Consider the following 22,954-nt stretch of genomic DNA (forward strand, 5'->3'; position numbering starts at 1 on the left):
ATCTTAAGACTTCCTTCTGCCATTTTTAAACAGTACAATTTAGAACAAAGTTGCTTAGCCCCTCTGAGCCTCAGTTTCCACATGTATAAAATGGGAATAAGAGTAGTGTTACCTCACAAGATGGTTGGATTAAAAGAACTAATATATGTGAAGTAGCTTGCAAAAATGGCCACACTTCTTCACTCTTCCTGGGTCTCCCCTTCGTAACGTGGTTTTACAACTCTTTCCGGAAAGAGGTGGAGTCTGTTCTTTAACTCTGGGCGGACCCTGTGACTTTTCGGCAAGTGGCGGGAGTAGCATCATGCCAGTTCTGAGCCGGACCTCATGAGGTCACACATTCTCTCATCTTCCCTCTAGAAACCATGTTGCTGCCATGTGAACACACAGGCTAACCTGCTGAAGAAAGAGATGGGGGCCCAGTTACCGCCAGACCCCAGCCACCAGCTGGCCAATGGCTAAATACTTGAGTGAAACCCTCTTAGGCCAGCGAGCCGCAGTCAACCCACAAGCTGACCTGAAATGTACGAGCAAGTCAAGCTAAGATCAACAAAACCATCTCATTTACCCAGAGATTCATGAGCAAGAATATGGTCCTTCGTTTAAGCCAGTACGTTTTAAGGTGGCTTGTTAATTGGCAAGCAAATCCCAACTGATATCACATGCAAAGCTATAAACTAGCATATTATAAGTGCTCAATAAATATTAGCAATTGCTATTACCCGTGATAGCAATTAAAACACATTTTCATCTAATATACAAATTCGATATCTATAAAAGCACAATGGTCTTGTTTTCACATGACTTATAAAGAGGAGATCAAATTATCTTTTTAAAATAGCCAACTGTAACGAATGTTCTCAACTCATTAATCGTTAATGGTTTCAACTCTGACAGGTCTTTTAAGCTACTTTATTTTAGTACAGGCACACCTCAGACATATTGCAGGTTCAGTTCCATACCACCACAATAAAGCAAAAATTGCAGTAAAGCTATTTAAATTAATTTTTTGGTTTCCCAGTGCACATAAAGGTATGTTTACACTCTACTATATAGTCTGTTAAGTGTGCAAAAGCATTATGTCCAAAAAAAAAACTTTACGTACCTTAATTAAAAAACACTCTGTTGGGATCCCTGGGTGGCGCAGCAGTTTAGCGCCTGCCTTTGGCCCAGGGCGCAATCCTGGAGACCCGGGATCGAATCCCACATCGGGCTCCCGGTGCATGGAGCCTGCTTCTCCCTCTGCCTGTGTCTCTGCCTCTCTCTCTCTCTCTCTCTCATTGTGTGACTATCATAAATAAATAAATAAATAATTTTAAAAAAATAAAACACTCTGTTGCAAAAGAATGCTATCCATCTGGGGTACCTGGGTGGCTCAGTTGATTAAGCATTCAACTCCTGGTTTTGGCTCGGGTCATGATCTCAGGGCCATGAGATCAAGCCCTGCATTTGGCTTCACATTCAGCATGGAGCCTGCCTGAGATTCTCTCTCTCCTTCTTCCTCTGCTCCTCTCATCCTGTGCTCTCTCTTTCTCTTTAAAATAAATGAATCTTTTAAGAAATGCTAACCATTGAGCTTTCAGCAAGTCATAGTAACTGTTCACGGAGCACCATAACAAATATAATAATAATTAGAAAGCTTGAAATACTGCAAAAATCACCAAAGTGTGATACAGAAACACAAAATGAGCATGTGCTGGTGGAAAAAAATGACATCAGTAGACTTACTCGATGCAGAGTTGACACAAACATTCGATTTGCAAAAAGTGCAGTATCTGAGAAGAATGAAGTGAAGAGGGTAAAATGGGGTATGCCTGTAGTTGATGATGGAGGAGAGATCGTTGGTAAGCATAGCAATTTTTTTCATTATGGAAGAACTTGGGGTTGGATGTGGTTTGTACTAGAACTTTTACAGAAATATCTGAGATGGGGTATGGGACCATGTTCTTAATAATCTTGTTCCTTTGGGCTTAAATGGTTACCCAGTAGGAAGGTCTATTGAGATCAGAGACAATAGAAAGAGAGAAGTTAAATGGAAAGAGTGAGAATGAGATGAGAATATGAAAAAGATGAATACATCAAGCGGTGGAAAAAAATCACTTCTGTAGGTATAAACACCAACCCTTGAGCACCCCCAGGTAAGTCATTCGCGATAGCTTATTTTCAAATATATTTCCACAGTAAAGGGTCATAAGACTCATGCAGACTCCTGGAACAAATTCATGATTGCTACAGCCTAGAATTCTGTGGCCAGCAAAGATTTCAGTGGCTCCACTATAGCAGAACATGCTTCTGATGTCTCTTGTTTTCTCCTAAGTTCACTTCCTATCTACTATGAGTACTGATATTCATATTCAGTGTATTACTTCCCTTTTCTCTAAGAATATAATTTCTATAGCCTTTTCTTCAGTTCAGTGTTTGAACAATTCTCAAATTAATATTTCCTTTTTTTAAGATTATATTTATTTATTCATGACAGACACAGAGAGAGAGGCAGAGACACAGGCAGAGGGAGAAGCAGGCTCCATGCAGGGAGTCTGATGTGGGACTCGATCCCAGGACTCCAGGATCACGGCCTGGGCCGAAGGCAGACGCCAAACCACTGAGCCACCCAGGGATCCCCCCTCAAATTAATATTTCCATCGTAATTGACTCATTTGGCCAGAAAAGCAAATCTATAATATCCCACACCATCCCTGCACAGAAAAAAATTGAAGTGTGTCATTGTGTTTTCATGCTAAACAATAAGCAATAATTACTTAATTAAGCAATAAGAAATTAATGCTAGGAGGCTTTCCAGCCCAATGTAAATGAGTGCATATAAATACACACTTCAATAGTGTGGCAGAGGGCTCCTGGCTGGCTCAATTGGTTAAGTGCCTGCCTTTGGCTGCTCAGGTCATGATCCCAGGGTCCTGGGATAGAGTCCCATATCAGGCTCACTGCTCAGCAGGGAGTCTGTTCCTCCCTCTTCCTCTTCCCCTCCCCCTTGCTCATGCTCTCTCTCTCTCTCTCTCTCTCATGCTCTTTCTCTCAAATAAAATCTTTTTTAAAATATATACTGCAGCAGAAAATGAAGATTGTCAACTGAATATTCATTCTCTTTTCTATTCTATCAACACAGTCCCAATTTTATTGGGAGCAGCAACATGCCCAGTCAAAAACATTCACTGCTCCCAGGCTCTTCTATAGCCAGATATACCTTGGTGACACTGCAAACACAAAGTTCTGTGTGGTAGAATCACTGGAGTTGAGTGATTCTTATGTATGAAACCAAACTCGATTTTTTTTTTCTGATAAAGAGAGGAGAATAGGGCAGAGAAAGAGGGAGAGAGAATCTTAAGGAGGCTGCTTGCCTAGGATGGAGCCAAATGTGGGGCTCAATGTCATGACTCTGAGATCATGACCCGAGCTGAAATCAAGAGTCAGGCACTTAACCGACTGAGCTGCCCAGGCTCCCCCAACCTAACCACTTTCTAATTGACACAGGCAAGTGGGCCATTTATCTCCATATGCACAACTCAGCATAAACCATAAGGCACTATCATACAAAATACTAAAATACTACTTTAAAGCATTTTTATTGTACCACCACAAATAATGACACATACCCAGAAGTTGACAGAGGAGCTCTAAATATACATATATTAGGTTTTCAATAATATAATGTTTCTAAGACCAAGCCATAATGTCCCATACTAGTTCAAGGTCCTTTCCAAAACTCAGACCTTATTCACAAAATAGACCCAAACCCTTGAACTTAAATAAATGTTTTTACTTATCTGAAGACCAACCCAGTTTCAAGCACCAACTTGAAATAAACTGCAACCTTACTTCTGGCTTAGAGATATCGGGCATACATATTTCCCATAGACAACTCTCTCAATAACCATTTGTTGAGCACCTACCTTAGACCAGACCCTGGGCCAGGCCCTGGAACATCAGAGTGACCTGTAGTTCCAGACTTTATTCCATGTCACAAATGAATAGAGCTAGCTTGGACTGGGGCATTTGGGAAATTTATGTGCCAAGTCTAAGGGTTTTTTATTGGTAAAGTATAATGGTGGAAGAGGTAGTGAGAATCAACTACTGTTTGCTGCAGCTTATAATTTGAGTGTGTTTTGTTCTCATTCAGATACAATGGTAACTTCTAAAATAACCTACATTTCTGAAGTTATTTTAATCACTTTGTAGTCTTCTTTTTATGAATTCTGAAGTCCTAAATGTGTCTAGAGTTTGGATCCAAAAATAAATAGTTTCCATTTCTACTCTTAGTTAGAAACAACATACAAATGGAAAAGTTGGGTTCAAAAGCATGTTAAGCACTAATTACCAGAGACGTCAATAGATGGCCTGGTCTTCACACCACTTCTCCATTTCACAGGAAATCTGGCCACACTTCATCATCAGCGGGCACTTATTAATCTTTTTCCCCTGTATACTTTATAACAGTATTTGTCACTATAGTGATTCCCTGAAAACTGAGCTGGTCAGCCAGCAAGGACTCCTTTCTCCTTTGAGGAGGCTAAAATTAACTGCTCATTATGAAGTGCCACAGGAAATCTACTAATATGTCTTGTCCAGCAACAGTCACTTAAATCCATCCCTGCTTAGTGATGTGAACTATGAAGTCTCTGTGTTCAAAATGCAGACACTGCCCCTCCTGGAGCCTTGATGGTCTGAGCTTCCCACCCCAGAAACTTAGCCATTATTTGCAGCCACGTTTATATGCACTATGAAGTGACTGCTGCCAAGCAAATTTACACTTGTCCACCTTGACTTTCCTTAGGAAATTCAATGCAAGGATCCCAGAATAACCCAACATAGTTAAGTTTGTGGAAATTAACTGACACCTACATCAAAAGAACATCAGCACCCATAGCAACTAGAAAGAAATTCAAAGTCCTCTCTGTAGTTGGCTATTATTGGATCATGATGATACATTTGCATACTAAGTTCCAGACTTTTGGCTCTCCACTTGCTGTTTATATTATTTGGCAAAGACATTTACAGGTTAATGACAGGACTTCTGCTTCTGAGAAGATAGAGTAGGTGTGCTCTACTCCTCCTACTAAGTACAACAAAAACACTGGACATTTTATACATAAAACACTGAAAAGTGGAGAGAGGAAACCAGGCCTGCTAGAGGCCTCAGGACCTGAGGAATGACACAAAATGGAGTCTCCTGGTTTTTGTCTTTTGGGGCCTTGTTTTTGTTTTTTGTTTTGTACATCACAGACTTGGAGCTGAAGAAGCCAGAAATATGGAAAAGCCAATGGGCATAGGCAAAAACAAATCTAACTGAAGCTTACTCTCTCTAGGCAAAGATCCAGGAAAGGGATAGCCAAGCAAGACAAAAAACTTTAAGAAAATAACCATTGTACTCCAGCCAAACACCACAGGAAAAACTTTGGTCTCTCTCCCATCCCATGCTAGCAAAGGCCAAGTCAGGATCCTAGAATCCCATCCCCTCCAGGAGGTAAGGAAGTACCCTGTGACCCCAGCCCAATTCCATAAGTTGGTCTCAGTGGAGATCACCTGGCAGTAATACAGTGCCCCTCTCTCTGCCAGCTAAGGTGGTGTCACAGGAAGTCTAGGGCAGACTCAACACTTTCACCACCACCCAGCAGTAATGGCCATCCCCTGCCATGATGTTAGTGCAGCCATGTAGGTGATAGTTCTATCCTCACAGCCAGGACATATCCATGGAGTCCTACTGGGGGGTCAGAACTCCCAACACTTCCCCCAACAGCAATGATGAGATTTCCCCTGGATGTCAAAGGTGACTGAGTAGAGAACCAGGACTTCACCTCTAACTGGCAATAATGAGGCAGCACCCTCCTGCTCCCCACTAGAGTAGTGTCAGAAGAAGCCAGCTAAAACCAAGGGTCTCATAACAGTACTCAATGTTCAGGTTTCAGTATAAAATCATTCATCATTCCAAGAATGAGAAGGATCTAAAACTTAATGAAAAAAGGCAAAAGATGCCAACACTGAGATGACACAGATATTGTTAGAATTCTCTGACAAAGATCTTAAAATAGTGAACATAAAAATACTTCAATAAGCAAATACCAACAAGCTTGAAACAATGAAAAAATAATCTCAGAAAACACATAAATGTCTCAGCAAGAAATAGAAGAAAGAAGAACCAAATAGAAATTTGAGAACTAAAAAAATATAAGTGAAATAAAAATTCAGTGAATGGGCTCAATGAAAGGGACAGAGGAAAGAGTCAGTGAATGGGAGAACAGATCAGTAGAATTTATCCAATCTGAATAAAAAGAAAAAATAGAGTGAAAAAATAATAATAAACAGAACCTCAGAGTTCTATATACAAAAGGACTATACCAAAAGACTATAACAAAAGATCTAACATTTGTGTTATTAGAGTCTCAGAAAGAGAGGAGAAAGTGTGTGAGCCTGAGAAATACCCAAAGAAATAATGGTTGGAAACTCCTTAAGTTTAGCAAAAAATGTAGCCTACAGATTCAAAAGGTTAAGTGAATCCCAAACAAGATAAATGCAGAGAAACTAAGATATATCATAACTAAACTTATAAAAAATTAAAGCAAAGCAAAGACATTTTCTTAAAGAATCCAGAGAAAAACTAGTACCTCACCTCTATAAAGAAGGCAATTCAAATAACCATAGATTTCTCTTCAGAAGCCATGGTAAGCCAGAGGAAATAACGTGTGATTCAAGGGCTGAAAAAAGTAAATTCTAAACCAGAAATCTACTTCCAATGAAAATGTCCTTGAGGAATGAGGGGGATCAAAAGATACTCAGAGGAAGGAAAACTAAGAGAATTGGTCACCAGTAGACCTACCTTACAAGAATGGCAAAATAAGTTTCCCTAAACAGACAGGAAATGACAAAAGAAGATATCTTGAGACATTAGGAAGAAAGAAAAAACACAATAAACACAAATATAACTAAAAACAATAAAGTTTTCATCTCCTCTTGAGTGTAGTGTATTATATGGTAATAAAGTATGCAGTAGAAGCAAAAATTCTAACAGTCTGATGTGGTTCTAAATGTATGAAGAAGAAATGTTTAAGATAATTGTATTATAAAAAGGGGAAGGTAAGGGGATTAGAAGTAAAGTTTCTACAAGTCTTGCCAATTGGCAAAATGATAGTACGAGCAAATTGTCCTAAGATATACAAGGTAATGCCTAGAGCAAAACACTGAAAGAGCTATATGAGGAGACAACATTCAAAGTTCTATAGACATACCAAATGGAATTCTAAAAGAAATTTTCAACTCACAGGAAGGAAGGAAAAAGAAAAGAGAAATAAAAACCAGAAAGAACAAACAGAAACCAAAAAATATGACAAGCTTAACCCCTCCATATTAATAAGTACATTAAGTATAAATGGTCTGAACAAAAATCAACTACACACTGTCCACAAGAGACTCACTTCAAACATAGTCATTTAGTCAGGTTGAATGGAAAAGATACACCATTCAAACAATGACCAAAGACTGTAGGAGTGAATATATTAATATCTAATAAACTTCAGAACAAGATTACGAGAGACAAAAAGAGACATTATATAATGATTAAAAAATCCACCAAGTAGACATAGAAATCCTAAAAAATGTATGCACCAAACAATGCCACAAAACATGTGAAGCAAAAACTGACAGTATTGAAAGGGGAAATAAACTAATCTATAACTAGAGTAGGAACCTTCAATACCTTTCTCTTAATAATTATTAAAAGAATTAGATAAAAAATTAGCAAGAATATGGACTAAATCAACAACACCATTAGTAAAAAGGTCCTAATCAACATTTGTAGAATACTCCACCCAAAAACAGCAGACCACACATTTTTTTCAAAAACCCAAAGAAAATACACCAAAATAGACCAAATCCTTCCCTTCCCGTATGTTCACCTGTTTGGTTTCTTAAATTCCACATATGGCTGAAATCATATGGTATTTGTCTTTCTCTGACTGACTTATTGTGCTTAGCATAATACCCTCTAGATCCATCCATGTCATTACAAAGAAAAGCAAAAATAAGATGAAAATTGAGAGGGAGGCAAACCATAAGAGATGCTGAGGCCCCAGTATCCATCCTGATTCTAGCAATTATCCCCTTACTTCCCACATCCAAACAACGTGGAATAACATTCCGACTCCTCGGTCAATGTTTATTCTGATTGCTAACAGCCGACCTACTCACATTGACACGAGTCGGAGGGCAACCAGTAGAGCATCCTTTCATCATTATTGGCCAAATCGCCTCCATTCTATACTTTACTATCCTCCTAATCCTGCTACCAACTATCAGTATTACCGAAAACAATCTAAAATGAAGAGTCTTTGTAGTATATGTATTACCTTGGTCTTGTAAACCAAAAATGGAGACTAACCACCCTCCCTAAGACTCAAGGAAGAAGCACCAGCTCCACCATCAGCACCCAAAGCTGAAATTCTTCTTAAACTATTCCCTGATAACAAACCTTCCTCTATTCATATATTGCAACAACTCTGCCGTGCTATGTCAGTATGTCCCAATTTTTTCCCCTCCCCTATGTACGTCATGCATTATTGGTTTGCCCCATGCATATAAGCATGTACATATTATTATATCTTTACATACAGACGTGTATTGTCTACCACACCTAACACATATTTCCTAGCGGGATATATGTGATTGCACGCCACTTAGGCCAATAAGGGCTTAACCACCACGCCTCGAGAAACCATCAATCCTTGCACGAAGTGTCCCTCTTCTCACTCCGGGCCCATATTCATGTGAGGTTTCTATACTGAAACTATACCTGGCATCTGGTACTTCAGGGTCATACTCTGATTCACTCTAATCCTACTAATCCTCTCAAATGGGACATCTTGATGGACTAATGACTAATCAAGCCCATGATCACACATAACTGTGGTGTCATGCATTTGGTATCTTTTATTTTTCGGGGGGGAGCTTGCTATCACTCAACTATGACCGCAGCGGCACTAACTCTAATATATGTATCTGCACTCAGGGAATATGCCCGTCGCGGCCCGACGCAGTCAAATAACTTGTAGCTGGACTTATTCATTATCATTTATCAACTCCGTGCACAATTCAAGGTGCTATTCAGTCAATGGTTTCAGGACATATAGATTTTATACACGTACACACACGTACACACATATGGCACACACGCGAGACATTAAATTAACTAATCCAAACCCCCCTTACCCCCATAAACTCATGTTATTTACTATATACTTATGTCCCGCCAAACCCCAAAAACAGGACTAAGTCTATGCAACATCCATAAGCCTCATCTAAATTTTATACAAGTACATCACAACCCTAGTTAATTCAACAAAACGACTTTATATGCCTATCTCGCAGTCTCTCTATAGACAGGGTTTCCTTAACCTTATCTCTTCTATTTAATACACAGCCCATACCACACACGCACTAACACAGCATACAATACCATAGACGTCTGTTCATGTAGCTTCATTAGCAAAGCAAGGCACTGAAAATGCCAAGATGAGTCATAAGACTCCATAAACACAAAGGTTTGGTCCTGGCCTTCCGATTAATCCTCAGTAAACTTACACTTGCAAGCCTCCACGCCCCAGTGAGAATGCCCTTAAGATCACTAACGATCTAAAGGAGCGGGTGTCAAGCACACTCTTAAGTAGCTCCTAACACCTTGCTAAGCCACACCCCCACGGGACACAGCAGTGATAAAAATTAAGCCACCAACGAAAGTTCGACTAAGCTACACTAAAGAGGGTTGGTGAATTTCGTGCCAGCCACCAAGGTCCTACGATTAACCCAAACTAATTGGCCCACGGGGTAAAGCGTGTTTAAGATAACACAATACTAAAGTTAAAACTTAACTAAGCCGTAAAAAGCTACAGTTACCATAAAATATGCCACGAAAGTGACTTTAAAATTTTCTGATTACACAATAGCTAAGATCCAGACTGGGATTAGATACCCACTATGCTTAGCCCTAAACATAAATCATTCTATAACAAAATGATTCGCCAGAGAACTACTAGCAGCAGCTTAAAACTCAAAGGACTGGGCGGTTCTTTATATCCCTCTAGAGGAGCCTGTTCTATAATCGATAAACCCCGGTAAACCTCACCATCTCCTGCTAATGCGGTCTATATACCACCATCTTCAGCAAACCCTTAAAAGGAAGAACAGTAAGCGCAATCATCTCGCATAAAAAAGTTAGGTCAAGGTGTAACTTATGAGATGGGAAGAAATGGGCTACATTTTCTATCCCAAGAATATCTCACGAAAGCTTTTATGAAACTAAAAACTGAAGGAGGATTTAGTAGTAAATTAAGAACAGAGAGCTCAATTGAATAGGGCCATGAAGCACGCACACACCGCCCGTCACCCTCCTCAAGTAAAAACTAAACCCATAATCATATTAGCCACCCTAAAACACAAGAGGACACAAGTCATAACAAGGTAAGCATACCGGAAGGTGTGCTTGGATTAACCAAAGTGAACTAAAGCATCTGGCTTACACCCAGAAGATTTCATACCCCATGACCACTTTGAACAAAAGCTAGCCCAACTGACCCTAAACCAAAATATCGTAACTCTGCAAAATAAAACATTCAGTTAAACCATAAAGTATAAGAGATAGAAATTCTAATTGGAGCTATAGAGATAGTTCTGTAAGGGAATGATGAAAGATATTTTAAATGTACTAAACAGCAAAGATTACCCCTTTTACCTTTTGCATAATGAATTAGCCAGAAATAACAAAGAGAACTTAAGCTAAGTCCCCCAAAACAAGACGAGATACCTATGAACAATCTAGAAGGATCAACTCATCTATGTAGCAAAATAGTGAGAAGATTTATAGGTAGCGGTGAAAAGCCTAACGAGCCTGGTGATAGCTGGTTACCCATAAACAGAATTTTAGTTCAACTTTAAATTTACCTAAAAAAATTAAAATTTTAACGTAAATTTAAAATATAATCTAAAGAGGTACAGCTTTTTAGAATAAGGATACAACCTTCATTAGAGAGTACATGTTAATACACCATAGTTGGCCTAAAAGCAGCCATCAATTGAGAAAGCGTTCAAGCTCAACAAACAATATGACTTAATTCCAACCGTATTCAATCAACTCCTAATATGCCGCTGGGTTATTCTCTTTAAATATAGAAGCAATAATGCTAATATGAGTAACAAGAATTATCTCTCCCTGCATAAGCGTATATCAGACACAGATAAACCACTGATAGTTAACAACCTGATAAAACTAACCCAAAAATAAAATACTTATCAATTCCATTGTTAACCCAACACAGGTACGCACCCAAGGAAAGGTTAAAAGAAGTAAAAGGAACTCGGCAAACATAAACCCCGCCTGTTTACCAAAAACATCACCTCCAGCATCCCCAGTATGGGAGGCACTGCCCGCCCAGGGACATTTGTTCAACGGCCGCGGCATCCTGACCGAGCGAAGGTAGCATAATCATTTGTTCTCTAAATAAGAACTTGTGTGAATGCCACGAGGGTTTGACCGTCTCTTACTTCCAATCAGGCAAATTGACCTTGCCGTGAAGAGGCGGGAATAACATAATAAGATGAGAAGACCCTATGGAGCTTTAATTAACCCAAATTCATGGGTAATATATACCTACTAGGCATAACATTTCACCATTGTTATGGGTTAACAATTTAGGTTGGGGTGACCTTGGAATATAAAAAACTTCCAAGTGATTAAAATTTAGACTTACCAGTCAAAATATAGTATCATTTATTGATCCAATAGTCTTTGATCAACGGAACAAGTTACCCTAGGGATAACAGCACAATCCTATTCAAGAGTTCATATCGACAATAGGGTTTACGACCTCGATGTTGGATCAGGACATCCTAATGGTGCAGCAGCTATTAAGGGTTCGTTTGTTCAACGATTAAAGTCCTACGTGATCTGAGTTCAGACCGGAGTAATCCAGGTCGGTTTCTATCTAACAATTTCTCCCAGTACGAAAGGACAAGAGAAATAAGGCCTACCTTACAAAAGTGCCTTAAAACTAATAGATGAAATTAAGCTCAATCTAACCAGTTTATCTCCCCATAAGCCCAAGAAAGGAGGGCTTTGTTAGGGTGGCAGAGCCCGGTAATTGTGTAAAACTTAAACCTTTATCCCCAGAGGTTCGACATCTCTCCCTAACATCATGTTCTTTATCAATATTATCTCATTAATTGCTCCAATTCTCCTCGCCGTAGCCTTTCTTACTCTTGTTGAACGAAAAGTCCTAGGCTATATACAGCTCCGAAAAGGCCCCAATATTAGGAAACAAACTGAGGGTTGCTGGAGGGGAGGTAGGTGGGGGGAAAGGATAATTGAGTGATGGGCATTAAGGAGGGCACTGGATATAATGAGTACTGAGTGTTATATGCAATTGATGAATCACTAAATTCTACCTCTGAAACTTAAAATAAAAATAAAATTTTAAAAATAGACCACATCCTGTGGCGTTTAAAAAACAAAATAAAAATTCTACAAATTTTAAGGAATTGAAATCATGCACTCCTTGACTGCAGTGTAAGGCCCATTTGGTCATTGTATATAATTTTTTTTACATATTAGAGAATTCTGACTTGCTAATATATTGTTAAGGGTTTTTTTAAGATTTTATTTATTATTTATTCATGAGAGACACACAGAGAGAGAAAGAGAGAGAGAAAGGCAGAGACACAGGCAAAGGGAGAAGCAGGCTCCATGCAGGGAGCCAGACGTGGAACTCGATCCCAGGTCTCCAGGATCAGGTCCTGGGCTGAAGGCGATGCTAAACCACTGAGCCACCCAGGCTGCCCTATACTGTTAAGGATTTTTACACAATGCTCATGAAAGATAATAGTAGTCCACCCAAGCCACCCTCCTCCTGCCCTTTTTGAACTGTGTATTTAATTTTGAATTCAGAAGTGTTCCTTCTCTCCTATTTTTTGAAACAATTCTGTAGAATTGGGAGTAATTCTTATTTATATGTTTGGTAGAATTCTTCAGTGATACCATATGGACCTGAAAATTTTTTATTTGAGAGTTGTTGAATTGAATTATGAATTCAATTTTTAAAATCCTTTTAGGACTATGAAAATTATCTATTTTATATTGAGTGAGTTGGGTAGTTTGTATTTTTCAAAGAATTCTTCCATTTCTTCTAATTTGCCAAATTTATGTGTGTAGGGCTGTTCACAACATTCCCTTATTATCTCTTTGATGTTGCACTGAAGATGGTATTCCTCATTTCCTTCCTGATATTGATGTTTTGTCTTTTCTTTTTTTAATTTTATTTTTTTTAAATATTTTTTAAAGATGTTACTTATTTAGTCATGAGAGACAGAGAAAGGCAGAGACATAAACAGACGGAGAAGCAGGCTCGCTGCAGGGAGGAGAACTAAACAAGTTTGTATTCACAAACTAAACAAGAGAAATCCCAACTGCATCAATTAATGCAAAAAAAAAGTTAATAAAATTCAATACCTGTTCATGATTTTTCAAAAATCTTAGAAAAACAGGAATACAGAGAAACTTCTTCTACTTGATTCAAGAACACCAGAAAAACCTGCAGTTAATATATTCCTTAATAGTGAATGACTGAATGCTTTCTCCCTAAGACTATGAACAGCTCTAACATTCTTATTCAACACAGTGCTGAAATTTTAGCCAGTGCAACAAGGTAAGAAAAGGAAATAGAAGGTACACAGATCAGAGAAGAAAAAGTAAAAGTGTCCCTACTTGCAGAGGAGATGGTGGTCTATGTAGAAAGACCAAAGATCTGAAGAAAAGAAAAAAAAAAAAACTTCCAGAACTAGTGAGTGCAACAATATCATGGGATACAAAATAAACAGAGAAATTTATTGTATTTCTACATACTTGCATTAAATACATGGACCTTGAAACTAAAAATAAAATACCATTTACGTCCAATCCAAAAATGAAAAGTACTATGTGTAAATGTAGCAAAACATGTACAGGACTTGTATGAAAGAAATTATAAAAATGTTGGTAAAAGAAATCAAAGATAATTTGAATAAACAGAGAAATAAATATATAGTGTTAATGGATTGGAAGACTTGAAGAGTAAAGATGCCAACTCTTCCCAAAAATATATAGGATTAACCCAATTCCTGTCATAATCTCTGTAAGACTTTTTATAGATATAAACAAGATCACTTAAATGCATATGAAAAGGTAAAAGAACTAGGATAGTTACAATTTAGAAAAAGAAGAATAAGGTAGGGGAATCAGCACCCAATTTCAAGACTTACATAACTATAGTAATTGAAGTTGTGTGGTATTGATGAAGGGATAGACACAGAGATCAATGAGACAGAATAGACAGAATCAGCACTTGCGGATTGTTTCCTTGGACTTCCTCTTTCTTTTACAGAGTCCCCCTTAATATTTCTTGCAGAGCTGGTTTGGAGGTCACATATTCTTTCAGTTTCTGCCTATCTTAGAAGCTCTTTATCTCTCCTTCTATTCTGAATGAGAGCCTTGCTGGATAGAGTATTCTTGGCTGCATGTTCTTCTCATTTAGGACCCTGAATATATCCCTTTCTGGACTGCCAGGTCTCTGTCCAGAGGTCTGCTGTCAACCTAATATTTAGGTTGACAATGAGACAGAATAGACAGAATCAGCACAGCAGAACCTAGAAGTAGACCCACACCAACGGGTCCTACTGATTTATGACAAAGTTGCAGAAGCAAATGAATAGCCTAAAAGTAGCTTATCAACAAATGGTGCTAGAGCAATTATCTGAAGACCAAAAAAAAGAAAAAGAAAGAAAGAAAAAGAAAATTATCCTAAACCTAAGTCTCACACCTCCTACAAAAATTAACTCAAAATATGTCATAGACTTAAAAAAAAAAAAAACATTTAGGAAAAAAACATAAGAGAAAGTATTCATGATCTAGTATTCAGCAAAGAGTGCTCAAACTTTACAGGAAAATTGCAATCAACAAAAGAAAAAATGATAAATTGGACTTTAACAAAATTAAAACTTTTCCTCTGCGGAAGACACCAATAAACGGATGAACACCTACAGACTGGAAGAAAATATTTTCAAGCCACATATCTGACAAGGGATGTTTAAAGAATAGACTTTAGAGAATATTAAAGAACTCCCAGAATTTATCAGTAAAAAAGAAAAAAATCATAAGTACATGGACAAAAGTCATGAAGAGACTATTCATTGAAGATACACAGATAACAAATAAGTACATGAAAAAATGTCCAGAATCATTAGCCACTAGAGAAATGCAAATTAAAACAAGATATTGGGGGGAGGGGCAAGATGGCAAAGAGCAGGGTCCCCAGGTCACCTGTCCCCACCGAATTACCTAGGTAACCTTCAAATCATCCTGAAAACCTACGAATTCGGCCTGAGATTTACAGAGAGACCAGCTGGAATGCTACAGTGAGAAGAGTCCGCGCTTCTATCAAGGTAGGAAGACGGGGAAAAAGAAATAAAGACACAAAAGGCCTCCGAGGGGGAGGGGCCCGCGAGGAGCCGGGCTGAGGCCGGGGCGAGTGTCCCCAGGACAGGAGAGCCCCGTCCCGGAGGAGCAGGAGCTGCACCGACCTTCCCGGGGGAAAGGGGCCCGCAGGGAGTTAGAGCAGGACCCAGGAGGGCGGGGATGCCCGCGGGCTCCCGGGGACACTAACAGGCACCTGCGCCCCGGGGACAGGCAGAGGCCGGGAGGGCCCAGGACAGCGAGGACGCTCCTGCCTGGAGCTGAGCAGATCAGCGGCCCCGCCCGGAGCCTCCAGGCCAGTGTGGACACGGAGCTGCGGTACTTACTATGGGAGCTGACGCCGGGGCCTGGAGTGCTGGCCGCCGCCAATCTTGTTGTTCCTCCCTGTGTCACCTTGTGCCTGGGACAGAGCGGGGGGCCCCCGGGGAAGAGAGCGCTCACAGGGTAAACAGCTCCCACTGAGCTGTGCACCAGGCAGGGCGTGGGGCAGCTCCCCCAGGTGCACACACCTGAGAATCAGCACAGCAGGCTCCTCCCCCAGAAGACCAGCTGGAAGGACAGGGGAAGAGCAAGTTCTTGACTGAACAGCGCTGGAAAGTTCCAGGGGGAGTCGAGGTACTTACAGTATATAATATCAGAGGACAGCCCTCCTGTTTTTTGTTTTGTTTTGTTTTGCTTTGCTTTCTTTTGTGTTTTTTGTTTTGTTTTGTTTTTTTCTTTGTTGTTTGTTTTCCCCTTTTTTTCTCTTTTTTTTTTCATTCCTTTTTCCAGTACAACTTGTTCTTGGCCACTCTGCACTAAGCAAAATGACTAGAAGGAAGAACTCACCACAAAAGAAAGAATCAGAAACAGTCCTCTGTGCCACAGACTTACAGAATTTGGATTACAGTTCAATGTCAGAAACCCAATTCAGAAGAACAATTATAAAGCTAGTTAGTGGTGGCTCTGGCAAAAAAGCATAAAGGAATCAAGAGACTTCATGACTGCAGAATTTAGATGTAATCAGGCAGAAATTAAAAATAAATGAAATGCAATCCAAACTGGAGGCCTAATGATGAGGGTTAATGAGCTAGAAGAAAGAGTGAGTGACATAGAAGACAAGTTGATGGCAAAGAAGGAAGCTGAGGAAAAAAGAGAAAAACAATTAAAAGATCATGAGGAAAGATTAAGGGAAATGAATGACAGCCTCAGAAGGAAAAATCTACGTTTAACTGAGGTTGCAGAGGGTGCCAAAAGGGACAGAGGACCATAAAGTGTATTTGAACAAATCATAGCTGAGAACTTCCCTAGCTTGGGGTGGAAAACAGGTATTCAGATCCAGGAGATGGAGACATCCCCCCCTAACATCAATAAAAACTGTTCAACTCCCCGACATATAATAGTGAAACTTGCAAATTCCAAAGATAAAGAGAAAATTCTTAAAGCAGTAAGAGACAAGATATCCCTAACCTTTATGGGGAGAAGTATTAGGTTGACAGCAGACCTCTGGACAGAGACCTGGCAGTCCAGACAGGGATATATTCAGGGTCCTAAATGAGAAGAACATGAAGCCAAGAATACTCTATCTAGCAAGGCTCTCATTCAGAATATAAGGAGAGATAAAGAGCTTCTAAGATAGGCAGAAACTGAAAGAATATGTGACCACCAAACCAGCTCTGCAAGAAATATTAAGGGGGACTCTGTAAAAGAAAGAGGAAGTCCAAAGAAACAATCTGCAAAAACAGGGACTGAACAGCTTTATGATGACACTAAATTCATATCTTTTAATAGTAACTCTGAACGTGAATGGGCTTAATGATCCCATCAAAAGGTGCAGGGTTTCAGACTGGATAAAAATCCCATCTATTTTCTGCCTACAAGAGACTCATTTTAGACCTAAGGACACCTACATTTACCATTCAAATGGTCCTCAAAAGAAAGCAGGTGTAGCCATCCTCATATCAGTTAAATGAAAGTTTATCCCAAAGACTGTAGTAAGAGATGAAGAGGGGCACTACATCATACTTAAAGGATCTGTCCAAGAAGAGGACCTAACAATCATGAATATTTATGCCCCAAATGTGGGAGTTGCCAAGTATATCAATCAATTAATAACTGAAGTTAAGACATACTTAGATAATAATACACTAATACTGTGAGACTTGAACATGGTGCTTTCTGCAAATGACAGATCTTCTAAGCACAACATCTCCAAAGAAACGAGAGCTTTAAATGATACACTGGACCAGATGGATTTCACAGATATTTACAGAACTTTACATCTAACGCAACTGAATACACATTCTTCTCAAGTGCACATGGAACTTTCTCCAGAATAGACCACATACTGAGTCACAAATCAGGTCTCAACTGATACCAAAAGATTGGAATTGTCCCCTGCATATTTTCAGACATAATGCTTTGAAACTAGAACTAAATCACTAGAAAAAATTTGGAAGAAATTCAAACACGTGGAGGCTAAAGAGCATCCTGCTAAAAGATGAAAGGGTCAACCAGGAAATTAGAGAAGAATTAAAAAGATTCATGGAAACTAATGAGAATGAAGATACAACAGTTCGAAATTTCGAGATACAGCAAAAGCAGTCCTGAGAGGGAAATACATCGCAATACAAGCATTCCTAAAAAAACTGGAAAAAAGCTCAAAATAGACAAGCTAATCTTGCACCTAAAAGAGCTGGAGAAAGAACAGAAAAAAAAAAAACCTACACCCAGCAGAAGAAGAGAGTTAATAAAGGTTCAAGTAGAACTCCATGAAATAGTGACCAGAAGAACTGTGGAACAGATCAACAAAAACACGAGTTGGTTCTTTGAAAGAATTAAAAAGATAGATTTAAAAAGCCAGCCTTATTAAAAACAAAAGAGAAAAGACTCATATTAATAAAATCATGAATGAAAAAGGAGAGATCACCACCAATACCAAAGAAATGCAAACGATTTAAAAAACTTATTATGAGCAGCTTTACGCCAATAAATTAGGCAATCTAGAAGAAATGGACACATTTCTGGAAAACCACGAACAACCAACACTGGTACACTTAGAAATAGAAAACCTGATCAGGCCAATAACAAGAGAGGAAATTGAAGCAGTCATCAAAAACCTCCCAAGACACAAAAGTCCAGGGCCAGATGGCTTCCCTGGGGAATTCTATCAAACGTTCATAGAAGAAATCATACCTATTCTTCTAAAGCTGTCCCGAAAGATAAAAAGAGATGGAATACTTCCAAACTCATTCTATGAGGCCAGCATCACCTTAATTCCATAACCAGACAAAGACCTCACCAAAAAGGAGATTTTAGACCAATATCCCTGATGAACACAGATGCAAAAATTCTCAACAAGATACCAGCCAATAGGATCCAGCAGTACAATGAGAAGATTATTCACCATGACCACATGGGATTTACCCCCAGGATGCAAGACTGGTTCATCACTCATAAAGCAATCAACGTGATAGATCATATCAACAAAAGAAAACACAAGAACCATATGATCCTCTCAATAGATGCAAAGAAAGCATTTGACAAAATACAGCATCCATTCCTGATCAAAACTCTTCAGAGTGTAGGGATAGAGGGAACATTCCTCAGCATCTTAAAAGCCATCTATGAAAAGCCCACAGCAAATATCATTCTCAATGGGGAAGCACTGGGAGCCTTTCCCCTAAGATCAGGAACAAGACAGGGATGTCCACTCTCACCACTGCTATTCGACTTAGTACTAGAAGTCCCAGCGTCAGCAATCAGGCAACAAAAAGAAATAAAGGCATTCAAATTGGCAAAGAAGAAGTCAAACTCTCCCTCTCTGCCGACGACATGATACTCTACATGGAAAACCCAAAAGACCCCACCCCAAGATTGCTAGAACTCATACAGTAATTCGGCAGTGTGGCAGGATACAAAATCAATGCCCAGAAATCAGTAACTTTTCTATACACTAACAATGAGACTGAAGAAAGAGAAATTAAGGAGTCAATCCCATTTACAATTGCACCCAAAAGCCTAGGATACCTAGGAATAAACCTAACCAAAGAGGTAAAGGATCTATACCCTAAAAACTACAGAACACTTCTGAAAGAAATTGAGGAAGACACAAAGAGATGGAAAAATATCCCATGCTCATGGATTGGAAGAATTAATATTGTGAAAATGTCAATGTTACCCAGGGCAATTTACACATTTAATGCAATCCCTATCAAAATACCATGGACTTTCTTCAGAGAGTGAGAACAAATCATCTTAAGATTTGTGTGGAATCAGAAAAGACCCCCAATAGCCAGGGGAATATTAAAAAAGAAATCCAGAGCCAGGAGCATCACAATGCCAGATTTCAGGTTGTACTACAAAGCTGTGGTCATCAAGACAGTGTGGTACTGGCACAAAAACAGACACATAGATCAATGGAACAGAATAGAGAACCCAGAAATGGACCCTCAACTCTATGGTCAACTAATATTCAACAAGGCAGGAAAGACTATCCACTGGAAAAAAGACAGTCTTTTCAATAAATGGTGCTGGGAAAATTGGACATATATATGCAGAAGAATAAAACTAGACCACTCTCTTGCACCAGACACAAAGATAAACTCAAAATGGATGAAAGATCTAAATGTGAGACAAGATTCCATCAAAATCCTAGAGGAGAACACAGGCAACACCCTTTTTGAACTTGGCCACGGCAACTTCTTGCAAGATACATCCATGAGGGTAAGAGAAACAGAAGCAAAAATGAACTATTGGGACTTCATCAAGATAAGAAGCTTTTGCGCAGCAAAGGATACAGTCAACAAAACTACAAGACAACCTACAAAATGGGAGAAGATATTTGCAAATGACGTATCAGATAAAGGGCTAGTGTCCAAGATTTATAAAGAACTTATTAAACTCAACACCAAAGAAACAAACAATCCAATCATGAAATGGGCAAAAGACATGGACAGAAATCTCACAGAGGAAGACATGGACATGGCCAACATGCACATGGGAAAATGCTCTGCATCACTTGCCATCAGGGAAATACAAATCAAAACCACAATGAGATCCCACCTCACACCAGTGAGAATGGGGAACATTAACAAGGCAGGAAACAACAAATGTTGGAGAGGATGTGGAGAAAGGGGAACCCTCCTGCACTGTTGGTGGGAATGTGAACTGGTGCAGCCACTCTGGAAAACTGTGTGGAGGTTCCTCAAAGAGTTAAAAATAGACCTGCCCTACGACCCAGCAATTGCACTGCTGGGGATTTACCCCAAAGACTCAGATGCAGTGAAATGTCGGGACACCTGCACCCCGATGTTTCTAGCAGCAATGTCCACAATAGCCAAACTGTGGAAGGAGCCTCGGTGTCCATCGAAAGATGATGGATAAAGAAGATGTGGTCTGTGTATACAATGGAATATTCCTCAGCCATTAGAAACGACAAATACCCACCATTTGCTTTAACGTGGATGGACCTGGAGGGTATTATGCTGAGTGAAGTAAGTCAATCAGAGAAGGACAAACATTATATGGTCTCATTCATTTGTGGAATATAAAAAATAGTGATAGGGAATAAAGGGGAAAAGCGAGAAAATGAATGAAAATATCAGTGAGGGTGACAGAACATGAGAGACTCCTAATTCTGGGATACAAACAAGGAGTAGTGGAAAGGGAGGTCGGCGGGGGCTTGGGGTGACTGGGTGACAGGCACTGAGAGGGGCACTTGTCAGAATGAAGACTGGGTGATATGCTATATGTTGGCAAATTGAACTCCAAATAAATAAATAAATAAATAAATAAATAAATCGAGATATTCTTACACACCTATCAGGATGGCTAAATTAAAAGAAAATCAAGAATCACAAGAACATTAAGTGCTAACAAGGATGCCAAGAAACTGTATTACTCACATGTTGCTGGTGAGAATATAAAATGATAGTCTCTCTGGAAAACAGCTTGACTACAAAAAACTAAATATGGAACTACCATGTGACTTAGCAGTTGCTCTCTTAGGCATCTATTCTAGAGTATGAGGATTTATGTTCATATAAAAAGAAACCTGTACATGAATGTACAACCGTATTTATAATAGCCAAAAATGGGAAATACCCCCAGATATCCTTCATTGGGTGATGATTCACAAACAGTGGTACATTCACACCATGTAACACTACTCAACAATAAAAAGAAATGAACTATTGATACACACAAACTGTATAAATCTCCAGAGAATTACTCGTGAGTGGAAAAAAAAACTATACACTGTATTATTCCATTTATATAGCATTCTTGAAATGGTGAAATTGTAGAAATTTTAATTGTTGTCCCCTTTCAGGTGGGTACATAGGAAAAGGTGGTGGGTATGGCTATAAAAGGGGAAAAGGAAGGATATTTGTGGTGATGGAAACGTTCTGTACTTTGTATCAATGTCAATATCTAAGTTGTGATGTTGTTTTATAATTTTGCAAGATGATACCTTTGGCGGAAATTGGGCAATAATTACATAGGATGTCTTTGCATTATTTTTTTTACAACTGCATTTGGACCTACCATTATCTTAAAATGAAAAGTTTTAAATTTTGAAGAAGTTAATGAACATGTACTGGTACCCAAAGCCTAAAGAAAATAGAGAAAAATAATTTCTGTCATTTTTACTCTTCTTATCTGCCTTTCCCTGCAGCTGGAAAGTGTTCATTCTTCATGAACATTCTGCAAAGCTATTGAACAAATTACTTACTTGGGCATTAGACACCGTATTCTTTCCCCTCACAGTATAATTGATTCCTTGATTTAGAGATCATATAAAGTCTGACTGGAAAAGGTGGTGCAGATAAAAGCGAAACATTAGCCTGAATTTGGAGAGGCTTCCAGTCTCTGTGATCTTGGATAAGCCACTTAGCCTCTTTGGTCTTTATTTCTCCATCTACAAAATAGACCTGATTGTTACCTTTGAATAAAATGCCAAATCCTATAGATGTAATAATATTATACCACTACAAAGAAATACTATGATGTCTCCTTGCCTCCTTCTTAATGAGTCCTTGGTCAAAAAAGTAATTAATTCTATTTATTTTCTCTTCTCCTTATGTCAAAGCTTCCATATCTAAACGACAGCCTCTGCCCCTAGATTAAACGCTGCCCCATTTGTCAGCTAGATGGACTTCAGATACACGAGAGGGCTGATTCCAACAGCCTTATGTGCTGATCCACACAATGACAAAGGCTCATGTAAATGTCCTTGTTGAGAACTGGAGCTGATAAGCTCAAAATGAAAAAAAAAAAAATGGGGATCCCTGGGTGGCGCAGAGGTTTGGCGCCTGCCTTTGGACCAGGGCGCGATCCTGGAGACCCGGGATCAAATCCCACATCGGGCTCCCGGTGCATGGAGCCCGCTTCTCCCTCTGCCTGTGTCTCTGCCTCTCTCTCTCTCTCTCTCTGTGACTATCATAAATAAATAAAAATTTAAAAAAAAAATGCAACAAT

Source organism: Vulpes lagopus, chromosome 9 (assembly GCF_018345385.1).
Source record: "Vulpes lagopus strain Blue_001 chromosome 9, ASM1834538v1, whole genome shotgun sequence".
In the NCBI taxonomy this organism is placed as follows: Eukaryota; Metazoa; Chordata; class Mammalia; order Carnivora; family Canidae; genus Vulpes; species Vulpes lagopus.